The sequence below is a fragment of the Megascapheus bottae genome, chromosome 1 (assembly GCF_031878675.1).
Source record: "Megascapheus bottae isolate mThoBot1 chromosome 1, mThoBot2.hap1, whole genome shotgun sequence".
NCBI classification, from domain to species: domain Eukaryota; kingdom Metazoa; phylum Chordata; class Mammalia; order Rodentia; family Geomyidae; genus Megascapheus; species Megascapheus bottae.
The window spans coordinates 36,636,704-36,659,646 of NC_143509.1; the positions used below are offsets into that span (position 1 = coordinate 36,636,704).

General features: G+C 39.6%; 1 long non-coding RNA gene across 5 annotated transcripts in view; it reads left to right on the forward strand.

Moving 5' to 3' along the window:
- The first annotated feature begins 15,942 nt into the window (after positions 1-15,942).
- The window catches only part of LOC150068948 (uncharacterized), a 74,301-nt gene continuing 67,300 nt past the window's right edge, over positions 15,943-22,943 (forward strand). The window contains exons 1-3 of one of the 5 annotated variants that reach the window (XR_016535007.1): positions 15,943-16,016; positions 16,315-16,456; positions 21,495-21,563. This is a non-coding gene — a long non-coding RNA (uncharacterized LOC150068948). Of the gene's footprint in view, positions 16,070-16,314; positions 16,457-21,494; positions 21,564-22,943 lie in introns of all 5 variants that reach the window. The other 4 variants (XR_016535013.1, XR_016535012.1, XR_016535014.1 and 1 more) reach the window with 4 other exon arrangements.

Consider the following 22,943-nt stretch of genomic DNA (forward strand, 5'->3'; position numbering starts at 1 on the left):
TTTACTCCAATTATTGAAAGGCATTGACATTGTAATGGGTTTACTGTGGAAGCACATTTTTACTTCTGGTTTTGAGCGTTGAATAGTAAAAAAATTATATTTAGGTTCGGGAGCTTGGCTTGCCTTGCCTAGTGTAGAGTGCTTGCCTAGCATGCAAGAAAACTTGGGTTCGATTCCTCAGTACCACATACATAGAAAAAAGCTGGAAGTTGTGCTGAGGCTCAAGTGGTAGAGCTCTAGCCTTGAGAAAGTCCAAGGACAGTGCTCAGGTCCTGAGCTCAAGCCCTGGACTGGAAAAAGAAATAAATAAATAAAAGTTATATTAAAAAAAAGAAGCTATAAATCAAAATCTGTCAGGGATTAAAAAGAATAGTTTCATCAGGCCCTGGTTTGATGTCAGCCCAGGCAGGAAAATCCTTGAGACTCTTATTTTCAATTAACTGCCAAAAAGCCAGAAGTGAATCTGTGGCTCCAGTGTATAGCATCAACCCCTAGGGTCCTGAATTTAAGCCCCAATACTGGCATACATGCACAAGCACTCAGACAGAACAGACAGACAGATGGACAGATGGACAGATGATAGATGGACGGACAGGGACACACACACACACACACAGCCCAGCAAATGTTAGAGGGTTTAAAATATACTACCAAACTGTTAGCGTTTTCATCTTTATGGATCAGAGGATTGAAAGAGCGATGGAAAGAGAAGGGAGGGCACTGCTTTCTCACAGGGTCACTCGGCATTCATTAATGCTGACTGAAAACTTCCCCCAGGCCCCATCTGTGAACCTGAGACTTGAGACCATGAGGTGTCAGGTGTCACATGTTGATACATCCATCGGAGTTTTGCCACCCCTTCGTAGACACAGTTCAAGTCTGTTTTCAGAAACATTGAAGTTGGAAGTATGTTTGATATGCTTTTCTCAATCTAACCCCTTCCTTTCCCCGGCCCAGTTCTCCATTCTTGTGGAAGGTGGCCTACATTTTGTCTTCATTCTGTGGAGGAAAAGTCAAGATTTCTAAAGTGCCCTTCCTAGTTCAGGTGGATTTTGACCCCTTTCAATGAAGCTGAAAAAAGAGAAAGCAGCCCATTCCTTTATAGTTTGCCCCTTTGATTCATTCATGGAGGAATCTCTGCTACTTTCTACAAAGCTGGATCAATGACAGCGAAGCACAAGGGCAGACACAGAAATAGAAAGGATGTAACTGGAACAGAACTGTCCCACTTCACAGCCCACGTTGAGCCTGGAAAAAGGGGAATAAAGTTTGGAATCTGGGGGTGTAGCTCAGTGGGTAGACTTTGTCTAGCATTTGTGAAGCATAGGTTTGATTTCAACACCAGGAAAGAAAATATACAAACAGAATGTAGACATTTTGGACAAGCAGTAAGGCTAAGGTGAAAGAAAAGAAAAAAGAAGGAAACTGAGAACTAGAGAAGGAATGAGAGCTTATTGCATAAGCTCTATACACAGAACATATGGTTTGTTTTTCTTCCTGCATTCTTGTTTACTGGAAAATAGAGGCATCATAAATGTATATATGCTGGAAAGAAGGATTTGGAAAAAAAGACTTGCTAGCCAGAGGATGCTGGAGTTCCTTAGGTCCCACAGCTGAGCACGGACTCCTGTTTGCATTGGAGGAAGAAATAGCTGAAGGAAAAATCAGCCCTCAGAGTCATGTAGGATGGGTCCTATTCCTGTTCCTACTGCTAGACTGGAAAAACACACGATTCATGATTCATGGAGACTCAGAGGGACTTGCTTCAGTGCTGGAGCAGAATTTATACAAAACTAAATGCACCAGAAATCACAATATGTGTATGAATATAGACATACTGTTTTCCATTTAGTGCCTTATTTCCTCTCCCTTCTCTTTCCCCTCTCCCCTCTTCTATCCCCACCCTTCTCTTCTTTGCTCTCCCGTTCTTTCCCTTCTCTTCTTTTCTAGAGTCTTGTTGTTACCCCAAGACTGGTATTGAATTCTTCACCTTTCTGTCTCCATGTCCAAGGGACAGGCTTAGAGGTATGTCACCATGCATGTCTGGTGTCATTGAAAGATAATTGTATGCTTACTGCAAATCTGATAACATTTTGTGGAGTTTATAACAAATATCTGACAAAACCGAATAAAGATTGAGCATTAAAATATACAAGTAGACTACTATTCTTCCATTATAATATATAAAGTAAATAAAATCACTTGAAATTAGAATGAGTTTATGGCTGCACTGAAGGGAAAAAGCAGCATAGCTATTAAATGATATTTGAGTTACCCCAAAAGTGAAGATTTTTGTCAGAAAGGTGTGATCAGACCATTGAGAATTGTACTGACCTGTTAGAAGTGAGTAAGAAAGATGGAAAGCAGGGAATTGGTCAGGAGGCTGTGGCAAAAATCTCAAGAAGCTAAAATAAGCCCTTCGCTCAGTGGTGGAGGTACAGAAAGAGGGGAGAGATGTCAGTAAGATAATTTGAGTACAAGGCCTGTGGGAAGAAAGAGGCAGAGATGTCTGTTTTGTTTTAGCTTAGGAAGCTGGTGGTTCCTCATATAGAAACAAGAGAGGATTACATGAGTTTCAGATTCATAGTTGGTTCTCAGCTTAGGCATCAGGGGTCTGTGTGGGCAGGGCTGGTTGGCAACAGCTGAGAATGCAGATTAGGAGCTGGGAAGAGAGATTCAGACAGTAGAGACAGAGGGAGAGAGCGGGAGGAGGGAGCAATTCAGGAATCTGTTGGTAAGGCCTGACACTGTGGAATTAGATGAGATCACCCAGGGAGACAACAGAGAGAAGAGAGCAGGGAAAGACTTCGGGTCAAGTTTTCATTTAGCAAGCAAGAAGGGTGAAAGCTTGAGGAGGAGGAGGAGGAGTGTGTGTGTGTGTGTGTGTGTGTGTGTGTGTGTGTGTGTGTGTGTGTGCATGCAAATGTGTGTTTTGATAGAACAGTGCTTGCTTTATCTTTTTTATTTTTTGCAAACAATCTTCAAGAGATTTTGCTTGGTTTCTCTAAAAGAAACAATAAATTCCTGGAGAAATGATTTCTTTGAAAGTTGTCCACCTCACTTAGGTTTACCAGAAAGAAGGTATTTACCAAAAAGAAGGCAATTTTACAGGATGCTCAAAGTGGAAACATTCTGAGGTGCCTAGTGGCTGAGCTGTGAAGAAGACAGAGCATTGAATACAAACACAAGAAGCAGCTGGGCATCAGCGGCTCACACCTGTAATCCTAACTTCTAGGAGGCTGAGATCTGAGGGCCTCAGTCCAAAGGAAGCCAAGACAAGAAAGTCCACGAGATTCTTATCTCCAATTAATCACGAAAAACGTTTCAAATGACACTGTGGCTTGAAAGGTAGAGTGCTAGACTTGATTAAAAATGCTCTGGAGCAACATCCAGGCCATGAGGACACATACACACACACACACGCACACACACTCCCCACAAAACCCCCACCAATGCCCCCCCCAAACCATCACCACCATCAACAACAACAAAAAGAAAACTAAGAAACAATCAAGATAGAGCAGGCCATTACAATGGTAAAAACTGGTATTACTGTTAGATTAATAAAGGAAAGAATCAGTGAGAAGGCTTTAATAATGTATTAAAGGTCGAAGCTACTTTTCTAGACTTAGTCTCTCTGTATTGCCTCCTCCAATCCTTCTTTAGCAATGTCAACATGCTGAACACATAGTAGGCACACTTGAGATAAGTACTCACTATGCATTAATTGGACACCACAGATTCAGGCAGGATTTGTCATGCTCCTTGAGTGGAAATTTCAGTGTGGTCTAGGGTGGGAGTAGGTAAAAAGAAAAAAAGAAAGAAGATGGCTTCTGAGAAGAGGGAAACACTTTTATTTCCCCTGTGGACTGGCTGTTCATTTTGCTGTAGCAGCTGCTAATGGAAAATAATCAAATCCATTTTCATCAGGCAGAATCTGGAACACTCACAGGTCAATTCAATGCTCAAAACAGATTGTTACAGAACACATTAGTTCGTCATCACCATCCACTTCAGTCAGGGAACTTTCACCATTGGAAATTGAATTTATAGGTCATGGTCTGTTATGATTCCTTAAAAAAAATCATCAACTTTTGTAAGTCAGTGGAAACAGACAGCTAATTATTATGAAGGAACACACATCTTTCCATTAGTTTGAAATCACAGAGATGGCAAATTAAGCTGTGGAAGAATCAAGGACCAGAGCAGCTGCAAAAACATGACTTTACTAATTTAACTTTTTGTGTATGTGTGTGCTGATCTCAGGGCCTTACATGATCTCCCTGGCTCTTTTGCTTAAAGCTGGTGGTTTCTCTACTATGGGAACCTCAGTTTCACTTCTGGCATTTTGATGATTAACTGGAGATCAGAGTTTTGCTGACTTTCCTGCCCCAACTGGTTTCAAACCAAGATCCTCAGATCTCAGCCTCCTGAATAGCTAGGATGATAGTAATGAATTACTGGTGGCTGCTTTACTTCACAAATTTTAAACCTATGTGATACCTATCAACTGTTTCAAACTGAAGAATTTTGTTCTAGCTTTGATATTTGAATTTGGCACATATTTTGATATAATCCAGGAAATAATGGCACTGAACCCAATTGACAATGAAATGGAATCCAAGGGTAAATTGTTTCTGTGTGTTCCTGTGACCTTATCAAACACAGAAGCAAGTGAAGCTGGCTAGAATTTGTTCCATACAATACACATGATGGTGACTGAGTCATCTGGCAGGAAGAGCCTTGTCTCAGTCATAGGGAGCTAAATTTAGTCATTTGCTAAATATAAGTCCTTGGGCAAGCACTGTAACTTGTCCAGGCCTCAATTTCCTTTCTTTCTTCTTTTTCTTTCTTTTTTTTGGGGGGGGGGCGCATGGGGCCTGGGCGTTGAACTCATGGGGTCTTGCACTCTGGGCCTGGGCGTTGTCCCTGAGCTCTTCAGCTCAAGGCTACTGCCCTACCCTTGGAGCCATGTGACTGGCTACATTTATCTTTCTTGCAACACAAGGAGCTCACTTTGATGTTCTCTAAGACACTTTCCTGAGTTTAAAGAATTCCAAATTCAAGTACATATGGTCATATAGGATGAGACCTAACAAAATGAGCTCTAGGATATGGAAACAAGAGGTTTATCTTTGTGATTATTGTTATTAATGTACTATGTGAAGCTATTTCTTTTCTCTTTTTCCTCTTTATGGTTAATCTCATATGATTACTGTATCTGACTTTGTTACTTGGTATATTGCATATACATTTATTTGTTTATTTGAACTAGGGAAGGGAAAGGGGAAAATAAGATGATTGGGAGGGGTCGGGGGAGGGAAAGGGGGACAAAAACAATAGAAGGGGTGTCTAGGTTTGAGAAGTAATGCATCCACTACCTGATGAATGTAACTGTAACCCCTCTATACATTACCCCAACAATAAAATACAATTTAAAAGAATTCCCATTTCCATCTAATATATAGATATAGAGAGAGTTGACATTTAATGTTGATTCTTCCAGCCTTTATATGCATCTCTGTACATTTAAATGCACACACAATCACACACAATGGGATTGTTCCACATATAAACACTTGCTACATACTTTCTCTTAATGCAGTGCCCACAATTTTCTGTATAACATGATTTTAAAAAATTGTGCTGAAGATGAGGCTTAGTGATAACAGTACCTGTTAGGAAGCGAGGACTAGAGTTCAAACCCAAGTACCACCAAAAAACCCAATAAACCAAACAGATTTTATGGGCTGTAGGTGTATGTAAGCCCCCGAGTTCAGTTTCTCGTACTGTAAAAGATATAATGAAACTAAATACATACACACACAAACCAAACCAACCAACCAAATAAATAAATATGGAATTTCCTTGTATGAATAAGCCATCATTTTTCTAATCAATTCACTATGAATAGATTGTTTTTTTCTCCTCAGTCTCTTGAAATTTTCCATAATCTTATTTCAAAATGTACCCGTCAAAATCTCTGCAAACACTTCTATGTTCTTACTTAAAGCAAATGATCAGAAGTAGAATTTGGGGCTTAATAACAGTTACTGAATTCACATGAAATTAAATTATGTAATACGGTGCAATCACAGCTGGGCCACAATTCACTCAGGAGCACGGGCATACTTCCTCGTGATGAGATATGGCTGAATATATTTTTACACAAAACAGTTTTGATATTTTAACTATTTCCTGACTATTCAGGAAGAGTTTCAGTGGGCATTAATAGGCCTGTCTTGTAATTTTTTTAAAAGAAATATCGTTGTAGAAAGAAAGAAAATAAAAAGAAAAGAACAACACTATATATTTCTGAGTTTCTAGAGAATTTCAACTGGATTCTCTGAAGGTCTTTCAGACTCTAGTTAGATATATATAGTGTTCACTATTATATTAGTAGTGAGACGCTGGTAAGCACGGTGTTAGGGAAAAAGGATTTCATAAGGATGGTAAAGGTACATTTTTAGGGGCAAGTTATACAGCCTTGTCAGGGTGTAATGGGCATAGGGAGTCTGGATGATCTGTTGAATGAGTTGGATGAGATCAGATGACATTGTGCTGACCAGATATTTTGGCCCTGTGAGAACATCACAAATTAATTTAGTAAAAAGGTTGTACTTATTAATTTACATTATCAGACAGTAAAGACCAGTGGTAGTGCAAGGCCATGGTAAATCAGGAACTCTTGCTCTGTGGTTCTCTCTCTCTCTCTCTCTCTCTCTCTCTCTCTCTCTCTCTCTCTCTCTCTCTCTCTCTCTCTCTTTCTTGCTCACTCTCACTCTTGCTCTCACTCTGCCTTTCTCTGTTTTCTTCTCTCTGTGGATTAGCTTTATTGTCTCAGAATGTTCTGTGCTGGTGGCTTGACTTAGGTTTCTAGCTGTTTATTCTTAAATCTTCTACTGTTTATTCTTTAAATCTTTCATGATTCAGGACCAGAGGGAAAAGGTTACTTTCCCATTTCTACCTGACAAATCCAAACAAATCACTCTTCTTGCCCTGACTGGGATGAGGGGCCTGTCATAAGAAATAATTGCTGGGCTTACAGGAGAAACATGGGCCGGCATGAGCCATGCATCTCCTGTAGCCAGGGGGTTGAGACACTTCCTTAAGCAGAGGGGGAAAGATGCTGCACAGACAAAACTATGAGGTGTGCTTAGGATGGGTAGCATGGTTTAGACAAGAAGTTCGGTTTTACTGCTTGCCTATAGCAGGCGATCAAAATATATGAATTGAATGAGTAAGCAATTGAATGAGAGGGCATGAATAGGAGGAGAGAAGAAAGGATTTTTCTTTTCTAGATTCTCTGATATCCAGGTTCACATTTTGTAGGTATGAAAGTGGAAACATTGGATGACATTGTATTTTGTGTTACGTGCTAATATGATGCATTATTATAAAGCTTTGGCCATGTAGAACAGTCCCAAACCTTGTTTTGATTAAAAAACCAGTCAGAACAAACAACAATAATAAAGGTTCATACACTGCAATTGGGAATTTAAACTAGTGTAGCCACTAAGGGAATCAGTATGGAAGTTCTTTAAAAATACTGAAAATAGATCTTCTTTAGGACCCTGCCATACTGCTATTGGGCGTTTATCTGAAGAAGACTAAATCAAAAATATCAGAAAGAAATATGCGTATCTGTTTATTTTATCATTGTTTACAATATCCAAATGATAGAATTAGATGAAATACCCAACAAAAGCATGGATACAGATGTGTGGTACACACACTTTGAAATTTTTCACAGCCATAAAGAAAAATAAAATCATGACATTTGCAGGAAAATAGATTGCAGGAATTGAAAACATGTTGAGTGGTATATTCTAAGCTCAAACAAACAGCACTTGGTATGTTTTTGGTCATACATGGAAGATAGACCTAAAAGACATTCATATTTATGGACATCTACACAGTGCACACAATATATATATATATATATGCACACATATGTAACACACACCATATATATACCCAGATACATAATTATAGATATGGATAAACATAGACCACACCTTGAAATAAAGGACTTCTTAAGAGGAGGAGGGGAAAGAGGAAAAGAAAAATAAAGGGTGGATAATTTTGAAGTACATTGTAATGATATGAAAGCAATATCAATAACTTGAAACCTTTTGATCAATAAGGGGTTGGGGGCTGGGAAGAAGAAATAGGCTCTGGTAGAGGGGTGGGTACGAGTGAGTAGAGGTTGGACTAACAAGTAGAGTGAAAGAGGATGAATATATTGAAATAGACATTTGCATATATGAAAGTATCTTGTTGAAATTAGTTTAGAAAGTTGGGAAGAGGAGAGAGAGAGTGATAGAGGGAGATTGATTAAAATGCATTGTATACATGGGTGGAAATATCACAAGAAAATTTCCCTCATATATTTAGATAATGTATGCTAATAAAAAGATTAAAAGTTTAAAACCAGATCAAAAGACACTTTTATCTCTACCTTAAAAATGCATATCTCAGAAGAAGTGAATTGCTTTGCTTGGACTTCTAGCATGTCATAGAACAATCTCTGTACCCCCTAGGATCTCATCTGTCAGTCTCATCCTGTTCATCTCATGGCTCTACCCCTGCTTAGGTACTCTCCTTATCTTCCCTGCCTCAATTTTGACTGAATCAGACCTCCAAATAATTGGCCTCAAAAAGACAGGGGGCGGGGGGGGGGGAGAGAGAGAGACAGAGAGAGAGAGAGAGAGAGAGAGAGACAGAGAGAGAGAGAGGGAGGGAGGGAGGGAGGAAGGGAGGGAGGGAGAGACCTTGAATTGATAGAAAAGAATACAAGCTAGAATCTGCTTTAATAGTTGGATCAGGGAAATGCTGCAAAAATCTTGCATTATTTAGTTGTGACCTACTTTCTTTTTTAGTGGAGCTCTGCTTCTGACTTAAATCTCTCTCTGAAACTGCTCCCATTGTTTTCTACCTGAGTGAGGCATAGCAAAGATGAAGGATTTTTCTGACTACCCAGGTCCTGCCTTCTCAATCTCTGCTATCCTAAAACTTAACAAATCTTCATATTATATAATCAAATAACAACTTCCACATAGTCTCCTTTCCTCATTGTTTCCTGGTGTGCCCTCGGCTGGGAGTGCCCAAACTCCATTTGTCCTCTGGTTAATGCCTACGCCTCCCTCAAAGCCTAGCAGATGGTTGTTTTGTGTCTGTCTGCCTTTTCTTCTCTTTTTCTTTGTTTCATTAATTTTTTTACTGTTATGATAAAGGTGTTGTGCCGAGGGATTACCATTTCATAAATCAGGTAATGAGTTCCTTTGTTTTGGGATAATGTCACCCCATTGTTTCTTGTGGCCTTCAAAGGGTTCTGCAAACTTACATTTATGTCAGTCTCAAAGTGGGTTATAATTGCTCTGCAATCATTTGCCATCTCCAACAACCTTTGAGCCTCTCAAGGGTGGGCACTTCACCTTATTAATCTCCACATATCTTTCACTAGTTTACATGGTATCTTTCTCTTAGGACAATGCTCAGTATGCATTTCTTTTCTTTTCTTTCTTTTTTTTTTTTTTGCCAGTCGTGGGGCTTGATCTCAGGGCCTGAGCACTGTCCTTGGACTTTTCTCAAGGCTAGAGCTCTACCACTTGAGCCACTGCACCACTTTCAGCTTTTTTTTTATGTATGTGATACCAAGGACTAGAACCCAGATTTTCATGCATGCTAGGTAAGCACTCTACCACTAGGCCAAACTTCCAGCCCCTCAGTATGCATTTTAAAAAAAATCACTGCTTTGATTGCAGACTTATTTTCTTCTATTTTTCATTATTTTAAAGTAGTTTTACAGAGGAGTTTTAATTTCCCATGTCAGTTTGTGAGTGGAATGCATCATGATCAATGTCCCCCCAACCTCCTCCCCGATCTGTTCCAACTCCACCCAGCTCCTCAGTTGTCTTAGTTCTAGTTTCACACATATACATTGAATATTATGACTGCATTCTCCTGCCCTTCCTCTCCCCATTTGTCTACCACACTCTCCTGGATTTCACCTCATCCCCAGACAGCACAATTTCCAGCTTCCTATTATTTGTTTTGTTAGTTATTTGTAAGTTGGTTGTTGGAGTTTCACAATTGTATTTCTCCCCTGCATATGTCATATCAGCATCCTTTAGTTAATATGGTTGTGTATACATGCACATGGCCCTATACGTTTACATGTATCTATTTATAATTTTGTTTTACATGCATCTCTGGTTTTCTGATTAGTAAACATTTGTTTGAGTGAGGAAAGAGTGAATGACAGTCTCATTCCTGTATACCGCAGAGGAGTGTGCCCCAGAAAGGATTCTCAGCAGCATACTGGCTGATCAATTGAGTGGGAGTGAAATGCGATAAGTCCTTGAGCATGGATGATGTGATAAAATTCATGTTCCAAAACAATGATTGTGGCAGCAATATCTGCTGTGTAAAATCTAGAGTCCTTGGAATTGTTGGTGTTTTGACATTCTTCTGTAGCTTGGGGGTAGTAAATGGAACTAATGGGAAGGGAACTCTTTTGGGATATTCTCAAAAATAACTAATACTGATTCAGCAAAACATCCCTTTAGGAATGATGCTAGTACACTGCCCAGCTCTTCAAGGCTCTGAATGTGACATTTTGAGGTGCGGTTTGTCTCTACTTCCCTTGCTACTTATAGTTGTCAGTGCACTTCACAACTCAAGTAAGATCTAAAATAAGATAGGATTTTCTTGTATTTATTCCTCTAGTTAAAAAAAGTAGTACATTTGTTCTTTCATGATTTGTTTGTATTGGACATATAATATATTCCACTTTTTCATAAGGACTTAATTTGTTATTCAGGCATGATGTATTCTCTTGGTTACAGGAATTGTATTTGGAACCTTCAAAGGAGAATTACCATTACCTAGATATCTCAGCATGAGTCCTGCCAACCTCTATCTTGGAATGCTCTCAAGTTCTGTGTGTTCTTCCATGAAACCACAAATGCAGAGTTTATAGATATTCAGAGAAAGTCGAAGGTCGCTGTTGCTAAATGTTGCATGAGGTCATACAGCAGAAAGCCAGGCATCTTAAAAACATATTTCAGGAGGTTCTAGTAAAAGGGAGGCCATTAGGAAATGATGAGGTTAGAATTATTTATGTCCATTCCAAAAGGAAAGAGTCTGGACATCTGTTGATCAGTATGTGCTGAATAATGCCAAGCCACTGAAATCATTGGGGAAACTTTTAGGACCTAGGACTTTTCATGTAATGACAGAAAGGAAACTTTTTGTTTAAGAACATGCAAAATTAATTTTCTTTGGGACAGGAACTGGAAGTAGAATTGGCTTAATATAAATGGACTTACTTTTCACAGTTTTGGATTAGGCTCTTCTGGTTCTTTGTGGACAGGTATTGCTACCTGTAGATGTATTTTTCTGCAAATGGATAAAATAGGAACTTAAACAAATCATGAGGCCTGCATGCCAGTAGCTCATGCCAGTAATTCAAGTTTCTCAGGGGACCAATATCCAAAGGTAGCAGTTCCAAGCCAATGCAAGCAGACAAGTCAGTGCAAGCTGTTCTAAGCCAGTGCAAAGCCAATCCAGAGCACGAGGTCCTGAATTCAAGTCCAAGTCCAAGCAAAAGAAAAAAAAAGAACAAATCATGAGTATATTCCCCATATTTCAAAGTTCACTTGAGTATTACTTATTTATAAAGATAAAAAATTTAATTTGGCTAACCCAGGTTTTTCTACATGCCATTGTATACCAGAGGTATGCTGGGAAGTAAAGATTCAACAACTGATAGGCCCAGCCTCCAAAGAAATCCAGTTAGAGGAAGACACAGCATCTTTGGCAGCTGTGTTGGTGAGGCAATTATGTTCAGCAAGGTAAAGAAGAGAAAGAAGGCAAAGTAGTGAAAGTAGCCCAGTATAGAAGGATACCACTGGGAGGTGGTATGTGTACGATGGTAGTGTGTGATGGCTTTAAGTGTGAGCTAAGAAAAGAAAGATGAAAAGGGTACTGCATGGACAAGAACGCTGAATATAACCAGATGATGTTTTAATACAAGTCAGCAACCAAATTAACATCTGCAGAGAGATTGTAGCTATCTTGCAATGGATGATTTTAATTTTTTTTGATGCCTTTCACTCTCACTTCAGAGCTAATGCTCTACTATGTTAGATACAGCTCCATGTTCAGCTTTTTGCTGGTTAATTGCAGACATCCCATAGGCTTTTCTGTTCAGGCTGGCTTTGAAGCCTGATCTCAGGCTCTGGAGTAATTAGGACTACGGGTGTGTGCTACTGGTATTGGGCTGACTTCACTGATTTTTGATTACAGTTTTATATCTTGTGGAAGATGTTCTCATGATTTAAAAATCTCTGGTTGATTTTGTTGCCCTTCCTGCTTCCCTTTTTGTCATTTTTGTTGTTTACAGTTAAATGTGCATCATCAATTTTCATCAATAGGAAAGACAATATTTCTACATGAGGAAAAAATAAAGATAATATTGATTAAAATCTCTTCTTAGAAAAAAAATACTTAAGCAAGCAGTTTGGTTCATAGATTTATGGGAATATAATGCATGCAGTAGTTGCTGATTAAAAAATGGTCTTAATTCCCTTAGTAGTGTCATACTGCTTAGGGGTCAGATAACGACGACTTCAGTGTTCAGCTTCATAGTTTGAGATGAAAATGAGTTATGTGCATGGTGGAGAGTGCAAAAGCTCAAGGCATCTATTTGTCAGTAAGAGGATGAATCCTTGAGGCACAAGGTATTTTCCTTTTCTGTTACATCTCCAAACATCTTCTGGGTTTGTTGGTTTCTGGGGATTTATTGGTTTACCCTGTTATGGCCGACCTGCCCTGGTGGTTGTGAACCCTCGTGGAAGTTAGTGTGAATATATTGTATGTGAAGTGGAGACGGATTATCTAGTGTAGAATGCGTTTTCTGTTAATTAAACAATTGAATGGTAGGAAATATTTAAAACAAACAGAGCAAGTCTGTTTAAGAAGCAAAAGAAAAGCAGGAGAGAAGCAGATTCTTGACAAGAAGGGACCCAGAGTTGAGTGTAGGGAATGTCTTTGTCTGGGCTCACTGGATAGACACCAGAGACAGTTCCTGTTCCCTTTCCCTCTGGGAGAGTGCTACTTTGATCTGATTGGTTAAATGGTGGCTGTGTGCCACCAGAGACTTTCTGGTTGGCTCCCCTGTAGCTTAGAGTCCAAACTGGGAAATTTGCTTCTGGTTGGATCCCCTGCTTTAGAACTTGAGCCTGGAAGTGGGAGTGCTCCTAGGGAAACACACGCGTCACAGATTTGGCACCTGGTCTGATGTGAGCACGCTTTGGTAGTGTCATAGTTCCCTGATATAGTGGCCCTTGTCTCAGTTGCCATTTTCGACGCCCAACTACCTAGCCAAGATCTGTTAGTTATCCTTCATGGTGAATGAAGTTCCAGACCTTACAGGGGCAAGTGGCTGCTTGGATGGAGTTGTCCCTACCATGGTTTGTCATTAGTTGGAAGAGGACAGGCAACTGTGTTCATGGTATTCCTCTTAACAAAGAAAAGAGAGGACCAGCTCATCAACCAACCAAGAAAATGCGCTTCCTTCTCACGAACTACATAAAAAATTCTAAAGCATTTGTCAACCATGCAAGGGCGAATGACCCAAAAGGCCATTACTAGGTACGCCCCAGGCACTGGCACCCCTTACCAGGGCAGCAGAAATGCAGGCTTGCAAAGATGGAAATCCTTTGTGGGAAGAGATCCTTATTCTGGGAGGGTGGAGCTTTTAAGCTACATCAATAGGAAATAGCCAGCTGTTTTCGAGCAGGATCAAAAGGTTGGGATTCAATAGGAAAGCCACCTGCCAGGACCTTGATTCTATCCTGATCCTGCCAGCCACGTGTTTAGAACTAAGGAACCATTAGAGTCTCTCCTGGCAGAACGAGGGGACTTGAGGTTGTGGTTCCTATGGCATGGTGAGTTTATGACGGAACACTCCACCGCAGAATTGACGGTTGGGGAAACATTTGCCCTTCTCTTGGTATAATTAGAGTGGGTGAAGCTAAGGTCCAAGTGTCACCGTTGACTAGAATTGATGGCCTTGAATGATTGTCAGTGGTTGGTTTCCATGGCTACATGCTGGAGGCCAGTCTCCTCTGGAAGTCAGCTTCAGAGAATACCCACAGACACAGTTATTTCTACTGTTCACTAGGACTTAAAATATTGACAGACTGTTTGAATTTGAATTTTAGAGCTTCTTTATTTAAAAAAGTTTTCTAATAATTATAACTTCGAATTACAAAGAGCTAATGTTGACTAATTTAATAATACATAATGAAATCATATTAGAATTTAGACAATTTTAATAATATAGTAATGTAATGTTTAGGAATTAAGAAGGTTGATGCTTGAAAAGTTATTGTTTCTTAGCATATAGGCTAAAATGATTCTAAACTAAGAAAAGGTTTGCCTACAGCAGTGATTAAAATAATATATAATTTATAGCAACTATACATATTTAGGCAATCTATTCAATGTCACAACCTGGAGCAATGAGGGAAAAGACAATAATGGACACCAGACAGTGGAATTAAGGTTTGGGGCACCAGGGGACTGAAGTTCTCCTCCAGATTCAAATGTCCTTACTACATATTACAAGGTACTTATTGAGAAGGATACAGGGGTGCATGTGCCGAAAGAACGAGGTCACAGTAACCTTGAAGTCATGTGACAACTTATCTAAAGAAGGTACAATTAGCGCAGATTTACATCTTTCCCTGGCTTCCCAAAAGACTTTGTATGGAATTAGACTACACCTAGGATAGAAATCTGAGGTCCTTCCAAGTCAGGGCTGAATGACCGATTGGGAAGACTCAGCATTCTGAGAGTTTAGGGAAGTTAGATGTTGATTAACCCACATTAAGCACAGAATCTTGGGTCTCCGTAATGCTAAGAGCAACTGATCTTTCTTGAGCCTCTCCCAGCTTTCCAGGAGTCGGGGAATGACATTTCAATTGTTTATTAGACCTCATGGCTCACCATTTACAGGTTCCCACAATTTTGGCACGGAATAGACGTAAAGCTTTATAGTTATGCCCATGGACTGTAGGAACACCTTAGCTCTTTTACATCCTAAGTACATAACTAATCCAATTCCTCCGTACTTTGATTTCTTTATAAAATGGTGGTTATACACCCATTTATGAGAGGTTCTTTTGGTGATGAAATAAATTACATGTAAGGTTTTTAGAGCAGCCTCGGGCACTGTGCATACTGATGGAATACTACTTAGCAGTTTAAATTGGTAAGTATTATCTAATAATTAACAATATCAAAAGGCACGTATCATGTAGAATTTGCAGATGGGTGCATGTGGCATGTAGAGATGACATCTCTGCATCATCATCTCTTAAGAGACAATCCCACACTCTGATGGCAGATCAAACGACAGAGGCGGGGAGGGCCTCCAGTACTTTTCACCAACACCCAAGTCTAGGGCCTTACGGTTGCTGGGATTCCTTGGTTGGAAGGCATTTGAGTCTCGCCTCCACCTGGTGGGGTGTGTTTTGGTTGGTTATTTTGGAGATGGAGTCTAACAGACTTCTCCGCCAGCACTGCCTTCAACCCAGGTCCTCGGGATCTCAGCCTCCACTGCAGCAGCTGGAATTACACATGTGAGCCACCAGAGCCCGACTTTGAAGGAGCTCTTTGCCCCAGCCGGCCTCTAACCGTAATCCTCCAGACCTCTGCCTGCCCCATAGCTGGGAGGACAGGGACCAGCGGCCCCTGGCTCGCCGTTTGAGGTCATGCTCCACCCGGCAAGGACGGCAGACAGGACGGGCCTCACACGAGGATGGAAAGGGCGGTGCTGCCTTTGTTGCGTCATAAACATGGCGACAGGAACTTTCCCTGCGCACATAATCTGCGTCATAGAGGTGGCGACGGGAATTTCTTCCCCGCGCACGGAACTTGCGTCATAAAGTGGCGACAGGAAGTTCTCCCCGCGCACGTAACTTGTGTCATAAAGATGGCGGCAGGTCTGCTTGGTGAATTTGAATTTTAGATTAAAACTAGAATTGCTTTTCTTTGGGTTAGTTATTAAATATAAAAATGCACCTGTTTTTCACCTTTTAAGCAAACTTGTAATTGGGGGGAGGGCACCATAGAAATTTACTTCTCCTTCTTCTGGCCTTTGGCCTTGTTGGTTGTCAGACATTACTGGTTGAATAGTAAGTTGGTCTGACTGTAGTCTTTGATAAAGTTGTAGAGACAAATCTTTGTAGACTTCCAGTCATTTGCTTGATCATAAAACCTATACTTATTCACAATCTGCAGGTTCTATGGAGCAGATTTATGAACAAGCAGTATTTGAGGAATTAACAGTCTGTCCAGAGAGAAAGGAAGGTGAGCCTGCAACTGTGACCGATGTAATAAATGCTGCCATGGAGCGATCTCAACATTCCCTTGAAACATTGAGGTTAGAGTAATTAACTTGACCTTGAATAATTGGGAAAAATTTCACAGTAGATATATATACTCTTCAAGCTAGATCTTAAAATTCAAACCAGTGCTTCTCTGTTGGGGATAGCTGTAGAACTCTGAGCAGGGAACTCACCTTCTGCCAAAGTCTGGAGGTGACAGCTCGTAGCAGAGGCCAACAGGGTTGGAATATGGCTTGAGGGTACAGGAGGTGGTAGGTGAGAATGGTGCACTAATGCTAGGTGGACAGTAGGCTTGCTTGTGTTTAGGAACTGTGAAGAATCTCTATGGCAAAAAAAAATTACTAAGGGACAAATGAGAGACAGCATGTCCATCTTCAGTGAAGTCAGAAGTCTTTTTCATTTTGGTATTTGAGAGCTTTTTCCCTAGGAGTATACAACAATACATAACATATTTTATATAAAATAGCATATATTATATGAAAGGATTCATCTTCTGTTGTTTTTCTTATCTCCTTCTCCCCCCTTTTTAAACCAGTTTTAATTGATTTTATCATCTATTTTTTCTTAAGGATATTACATTTAATATAATGTTATGATCAAACAGGCAATTTCAAGTACAGAAAATTCAAATACAAACCCCAAATACAAAAACTCAGATACAAAACCAAATTTTGGTTTTGAGTTGTACTGGAAACATTTCATGAACAGAGCATAACATACTGCCAGAAGTAAATCGGATCTTAAAGGAAGATCATCTTGAAAATCATGTTTGATCTAATGTATCTCTTTACCAAATTCATAAGAAAATAAAATTCAAATACAGAGACGGTAATTCATAAGTTCATCTATAAGACCAGGATAAACATCACCTTATAATTATGCTGCAATATTCTTAAGGTAAGCTCCTACTGAAATATGTATATGCATGCACTGGGATGTTTATACTATCTAAATGGATATGTTCTCAATTTCTGAGTATAATTTAAGACTTATTTCTTGTTATGTTGGGATGGTTGTGACTAAAACTTGTCAGAGGTGGCAGTGGCCTTTCAGCTTGGTTCTTGGCCCCCGATGCCTAGTGAAATGTGTAGAGTCAGCATTTCTACTTCATTCTGGTTAGCCTCTGGCTTGTGAAGGGACAGCAGGAGTAGAATATGCTACAGGTTCATTAATGGTGTTAGGATGATTTATTTTCCTTTTCAACATGAAATTTGTATCCATAATGTAAGCAGAACCTTTTAAAGGAGAAGAAAATAAGCCATTTCTTTCATTATCCATGTCTAGGTTATCTATTTTTATACAGGCTTTGACCATATTCCTTTCTCTTATCATCATCTCCCAACTCCCTTTCTTTGTTTACCCAAAAGAAAAATTTATCCCTCTACACTCATGCCACTTGAAAAACTTAAGTATAGATTCCACATACACAGTATCTTTCTGAATCTGGCTTATTTTGCTTAGCATGATGATCTCAAGTTTCACCTATTTTCCTGTAAGCAATATAGCTTTCTTCTTCTTTATACACCATTGTGTGTATCTGTGTGTATGCATATATGTTTGCATATATACATATGCACACTCAGACATATAAATATGCACATAAGCACACATATATACACATCACACAAACATATATACACACACACATATAAACACACCTACACACACACACACATACACACACAAACACACACACAAAGCTCTACCACCACTCTCACTTTTTCTTTATTAATTCACTGGATGCTGGGCTTCTAGGCTTATTCCATAGGGATTGCTGTAAACATGAATGGAACATTCAAGTACCTCTGTTATTCGCTTACTTACATTCCTTTGGCTATATGCCCAGGAGATGTAGAGAAGTTCATATAGTATTTCTATTTTTAGTTTTTTGAGAAACTTCCATATTGATTTCAGTAGTAGCTACACAAATTTATATTCCCACCAATAGTGTATAAAATTTTCTCCTTTTCCTTGCCCCCATCTTCACCAGCATGTGTTTGCTTTTCAATGGTCCATTCTGGTTGGGAGAGATGAAGTATAAATGTAGTTTTAGTTTGTATTTTATTTGTGGCTGAGGTTGTTGAACATTTCTATATGTATTTTGTCATTGTTGTTGTGGGGCTTGAACTCAGGGCTTGGGCACTGCCTCTGAGCCTATTTGTGCTTAAGGCTAGCACTCTTACCACTTGAGTCACAACATCTTTTCTGGTTTTTGAGTGGTTAATTGGAGATAAGAGTCTTACATGGTCTTTTCTACCTGCGTTGGCTTTGATCCTCAGATCTCAGGTCCTGAGTAGCAAGGACTATAGGTTTGTGCCTGGCTTTTGTGTGTGTGTGTGTGTGTGTGTGTGTGTGTGTGTGTGTGTGTGTGTAGGCATTTTTTAAGAAGTGTTTTGTAATTTGATTGTCCATTTATAAATTAGATTATTTGTTTCTTTGGTATTCAATTTTTGGAAATTTCTTTATATATTCTGGAAATCAAAATGATGTCTGTTAGACATGGGGCAAGGATTTTTCTTCCATTCTTTATTGTCTCTTCATTTTGGTCATTGTTTCATTGATAAGCAGAAGCTTTTTAACTTGATGCGATGCCATTTGTTAGAATTATTCTGAGTTATAGGTGTCCTATTGAGAAAGTCTGAATCTTAAGTGCTTTCCTGTAGTATCAGTGTTCTAAGCTTTACCTTAAAGTTGTGATTGAGATTAGCACAGGATGAAAGGTAGGGATATGTCTTATGGATATCCAGTTTACTCAGTGCCCTTTGTGGAAGAGGCTGTCTTGTCTCTAACTTATATGTTTGGCACCTTTACAAACCATAGCTATGTGGGATTATTTTGTTTTCTATTCCATTGGTGTACATGTCCATTTTTCTGCCAGTGCCATTCTGTTTTTGTTGCTATGGCTCTGAAGTATAATTTGCAATAAGACATTGTGGTACTTTCAGGACTGCTTTTTGTTCAGTATTGCTTTGGCTGTTCAGGGTTATTTTTGTTCCCAAATGACTTTAATTATTGAGCTTTTTTCTATTCCTGTGAAAAATGGCTCTTGAACTTTGATGGGGATTATATTAGATCTGTAGATTGCTTTGGTATTATGGCCATTTTCACAATATTAATTTTTCTGATAAATGTGTATGAGAGAGAATTGTGTTTTTCTAAGCTAGGATTTTCCAAAGCACATCTCAGACTACATTACCCTTTGAGATATTCCTGGACTAAGAGAATTGCAGACAACCAAGTGTGCAAAGCCCCAGATTGTGTGTATGTGTGCTTGTACATACATATTCAGTTATACACAGTAGGTGGTATATAAACTCTGACTCACGTAGGAAAAAAACCTGCTTAATTCTGTTATCCCAATGTTTTTCTTATTTATTTGATTATGATAGGATTTTCCTTTATGAAATACTTATTAACATCTCTGAAAATTAACATTCCTACATTACACATCTGGAAAATGCTATTATAATGACATATAAGCTCAGAAAGTTGTTTGAAAAGGGCAGAAGACACGTCAGGTCTACTGTATGTTCGCTAGGGTACTACTGGTCTGAAAGCTCTAAGTTGATGAGTGAGGATGGTGAAGGCAAATACTGAGAAGGAGAAAGGATACTTCTCTAGCTCTGGGATATTTGGAAACCCCAAGAAGATACATGATTTAAGAAGCTTCACATGACCATTGTGGCCCAAGGCAATGAAGATCCACTAAGATGTGAGGGGAATAATCACTATGGGAACAGTTGGTTAGCCATTTACATGAGATTTCTTATGTTCTCATGTGATAGAATGAGGCACAGCCCTGCCAGGTAGAAATAGAGAGGGGCACATTGAGGATTCTCTTAGTAGATCACAGTAGCTCAAAAGCTATGTGCATATGGCTGTATAGGATGAGGCTAAGCAAAATGAACTCCAGGATAGGGAAAGTAGAGGTTTATCTTTGTGATTGCTGCTCTTAAGTGATTCCTTTTTTCCTTCCCCCCCTTTATGGTTTATCTGTTACTGTATCTGACTTTGTTGCCCGGTATATTGTATATTTGTTTATTCATTTACTTGAAATAGGGAAAGGAAGGGGAAAAACAAGATGACTGGGAGAGGGAGGGGGGAAAGTGGGAGGAAAACATGAGAAGGTCTATCAGTGTTCAAGAATAATGTACCCGCTACTTGACAAAGGAAGATGGCTGGTAAGGTAAGAAGGATTTTATTTTTAGGAGCACAGAGAATAGACCTTTAGATACCATCCATCATATCTCATTCCTTCTCTTGACTGGTGTACCCATTGTCCTCAGGACATATAGTTCTGTCCTTACCATAGCCTATACAGGATCTTCCCCCCCCCCTCTCTCTCTCCCTCCTCCCTCTCTCCCTCCCTCCCTCCCTCCTTCCCTCTCTTCCTCCCTCCCCTTCTTCCTTTCCTTTGCCAGCCCTTGGGCTTGAGCTCAGGGCCTGGGCATTGGACACTTGGATACTTTTTGCTTAAGGCTAGTGGTCTGCCACCTGAGCCACAGCACCACTTCTGGCTTTTTCTGTGTATGCGGTAGTGAGGAATCAAACCCACGACTTTGAAAATGCTAGGCAAGCACTCTACCACTAGGCTACACTCCTGGCCAAGGGGTTCTTCCTTTCTATTTGTTGCTGCTTGTTCATTTGTTGTGCTTCAGGAGTCCCTGCCAGCCAGTCAGATGCCACATTCTTTCAGACCACTTCCTGGATGCTTATGATGAATTAGATTCAGAGTAAAACACAGTAACTTACATTGATTGTTCACAGTAATCAATTACTGACAGTGCAGAGGGTCACTCTGAATTTGGAGGTAAATATAGTATCTTATCATCATACATATTATAATAGGATATCTTACTAAGGGAGGGGATGCTTCAAGAAATTAGACTATTTCTCCCATATCAAAAGAACCCTAGAGGGAGACATTTGGAAAATTCCATCTCAGCAATGCTGCTCAAGACCCAATTCTAGCTTTCTCCTCCATCTTCTGTACTCTCCTGGTGATTTCATGGTTTGCCAAGTGGGCATTGTGCTTCCAGGCATCATGTGGAAACTTTATTTCATTCTATCTAGGCTATGTGATAACTCCATGGAGACATCAAGTCTCTCCTAGAAGCCCCCTCTGCTGCTACCAGTTCAACAGTAAGTGCTACAACTCATCATCTTTCCAATTGAAAAGAAGATGGAGAATTGAGGGTGTTGCTTTCTAGGCTTTATAGCTGAGAAAAGAAAAAATGGAATGGGCGAAAAGGAGCATGTGTCAGCCATCCCAGAGGTTGTACACAGCAAACAGTTTCCCCACACTGGATGACAAAGCAGCTCAGGACTTAAGTTATATTTCCTGGGATCTCTGTGTTGGAAGTGGATTCCAAGTTGTCTCAATTTGACTCCAGTGTGGATATAGATGTCACTAGTTCAAATAATTCCCTTCTCAAGTCCTCCAAGTTTAGTTCAGTTCAAACTATGGGGCTACGAATAGATACAGTGATGAATCAGCATCGTTCTTGCCCTCAAACAGCAAATCATATTATTGAGGGGAAATGTTAGAGAAGGGAGGGGAGAGGAGAAAGAGAAACAGAGAAAGGAGGAGGAAGAGGAGGCAGAAGTTTGGAGGGAGGAAAATGAAGGAAAGGGAAGAATTTTGTCTTGGGAATTCTCTGGAGGGAGAAGCATGTCTGGGCCACCTGCATGCAGTTATTTCTTTTAAAAACATTGTAAGCCAGGCATGGTGGCTCACACTTGTAATCCTAGCTTGTCAGGAGGCTGAGATTCAAAGTGGCACTGTGGTTCAAGGGATAGGGCTGTAGCCTTGAGCTGAAGAGTTCAGGAACAGCGCCCAGCCCCAGACTCCAAGCCCTATGACCAACAATAACAAAAAAATTAAACAAAACAAAATTGTAGTTTTTTTTTGTGCCAGTCATGGGGCTTGAATGGAGGGCATGAGCACTGTTCTTGAGCTTTTGTAAGACTACAGCTCTACTATTTGAGCCACAACACCACTTCCAACTTTTTCTATCCATGTAGTAGTGAGGAATTGAACCTGGGTCTTTGTGCATGCTAGGCATATACTCTACCACTAGGCTAAACCCCTGGTCCTATAGAGCTTTGTTTTGGTTTTACTAAATTAAGTATAACTTTACTAAGTTAAGTATAATATATTATGTTCTGGGTCATCTCAGTCATAGTTAGTCTGAAATTAATGCAGAGATGTAATCTTTCAAAGTAAATCAACTAACCATATTTTCTTATTTTAATGTCTTCATAAAAACTATAATCTTGTGCTTCAAGCCAAAGCTGGATCAGGTATATGAAATTAAAATTCATGAAGTAAAACATTTGAAATTGGTAATAAACATGAGGCAATTTTAAATAAGCACAATCTATTATACATTTTCCTGAACAAGTGAAAGTGTCAGGTTATATTCTGCAAAGAAAATGTTTATAATCTAATTTCACAGAAATAAAAGGATAAAGGGTCTACTCCAGGATATTGAAACAAAAGCCATATAACGAATGATTGTT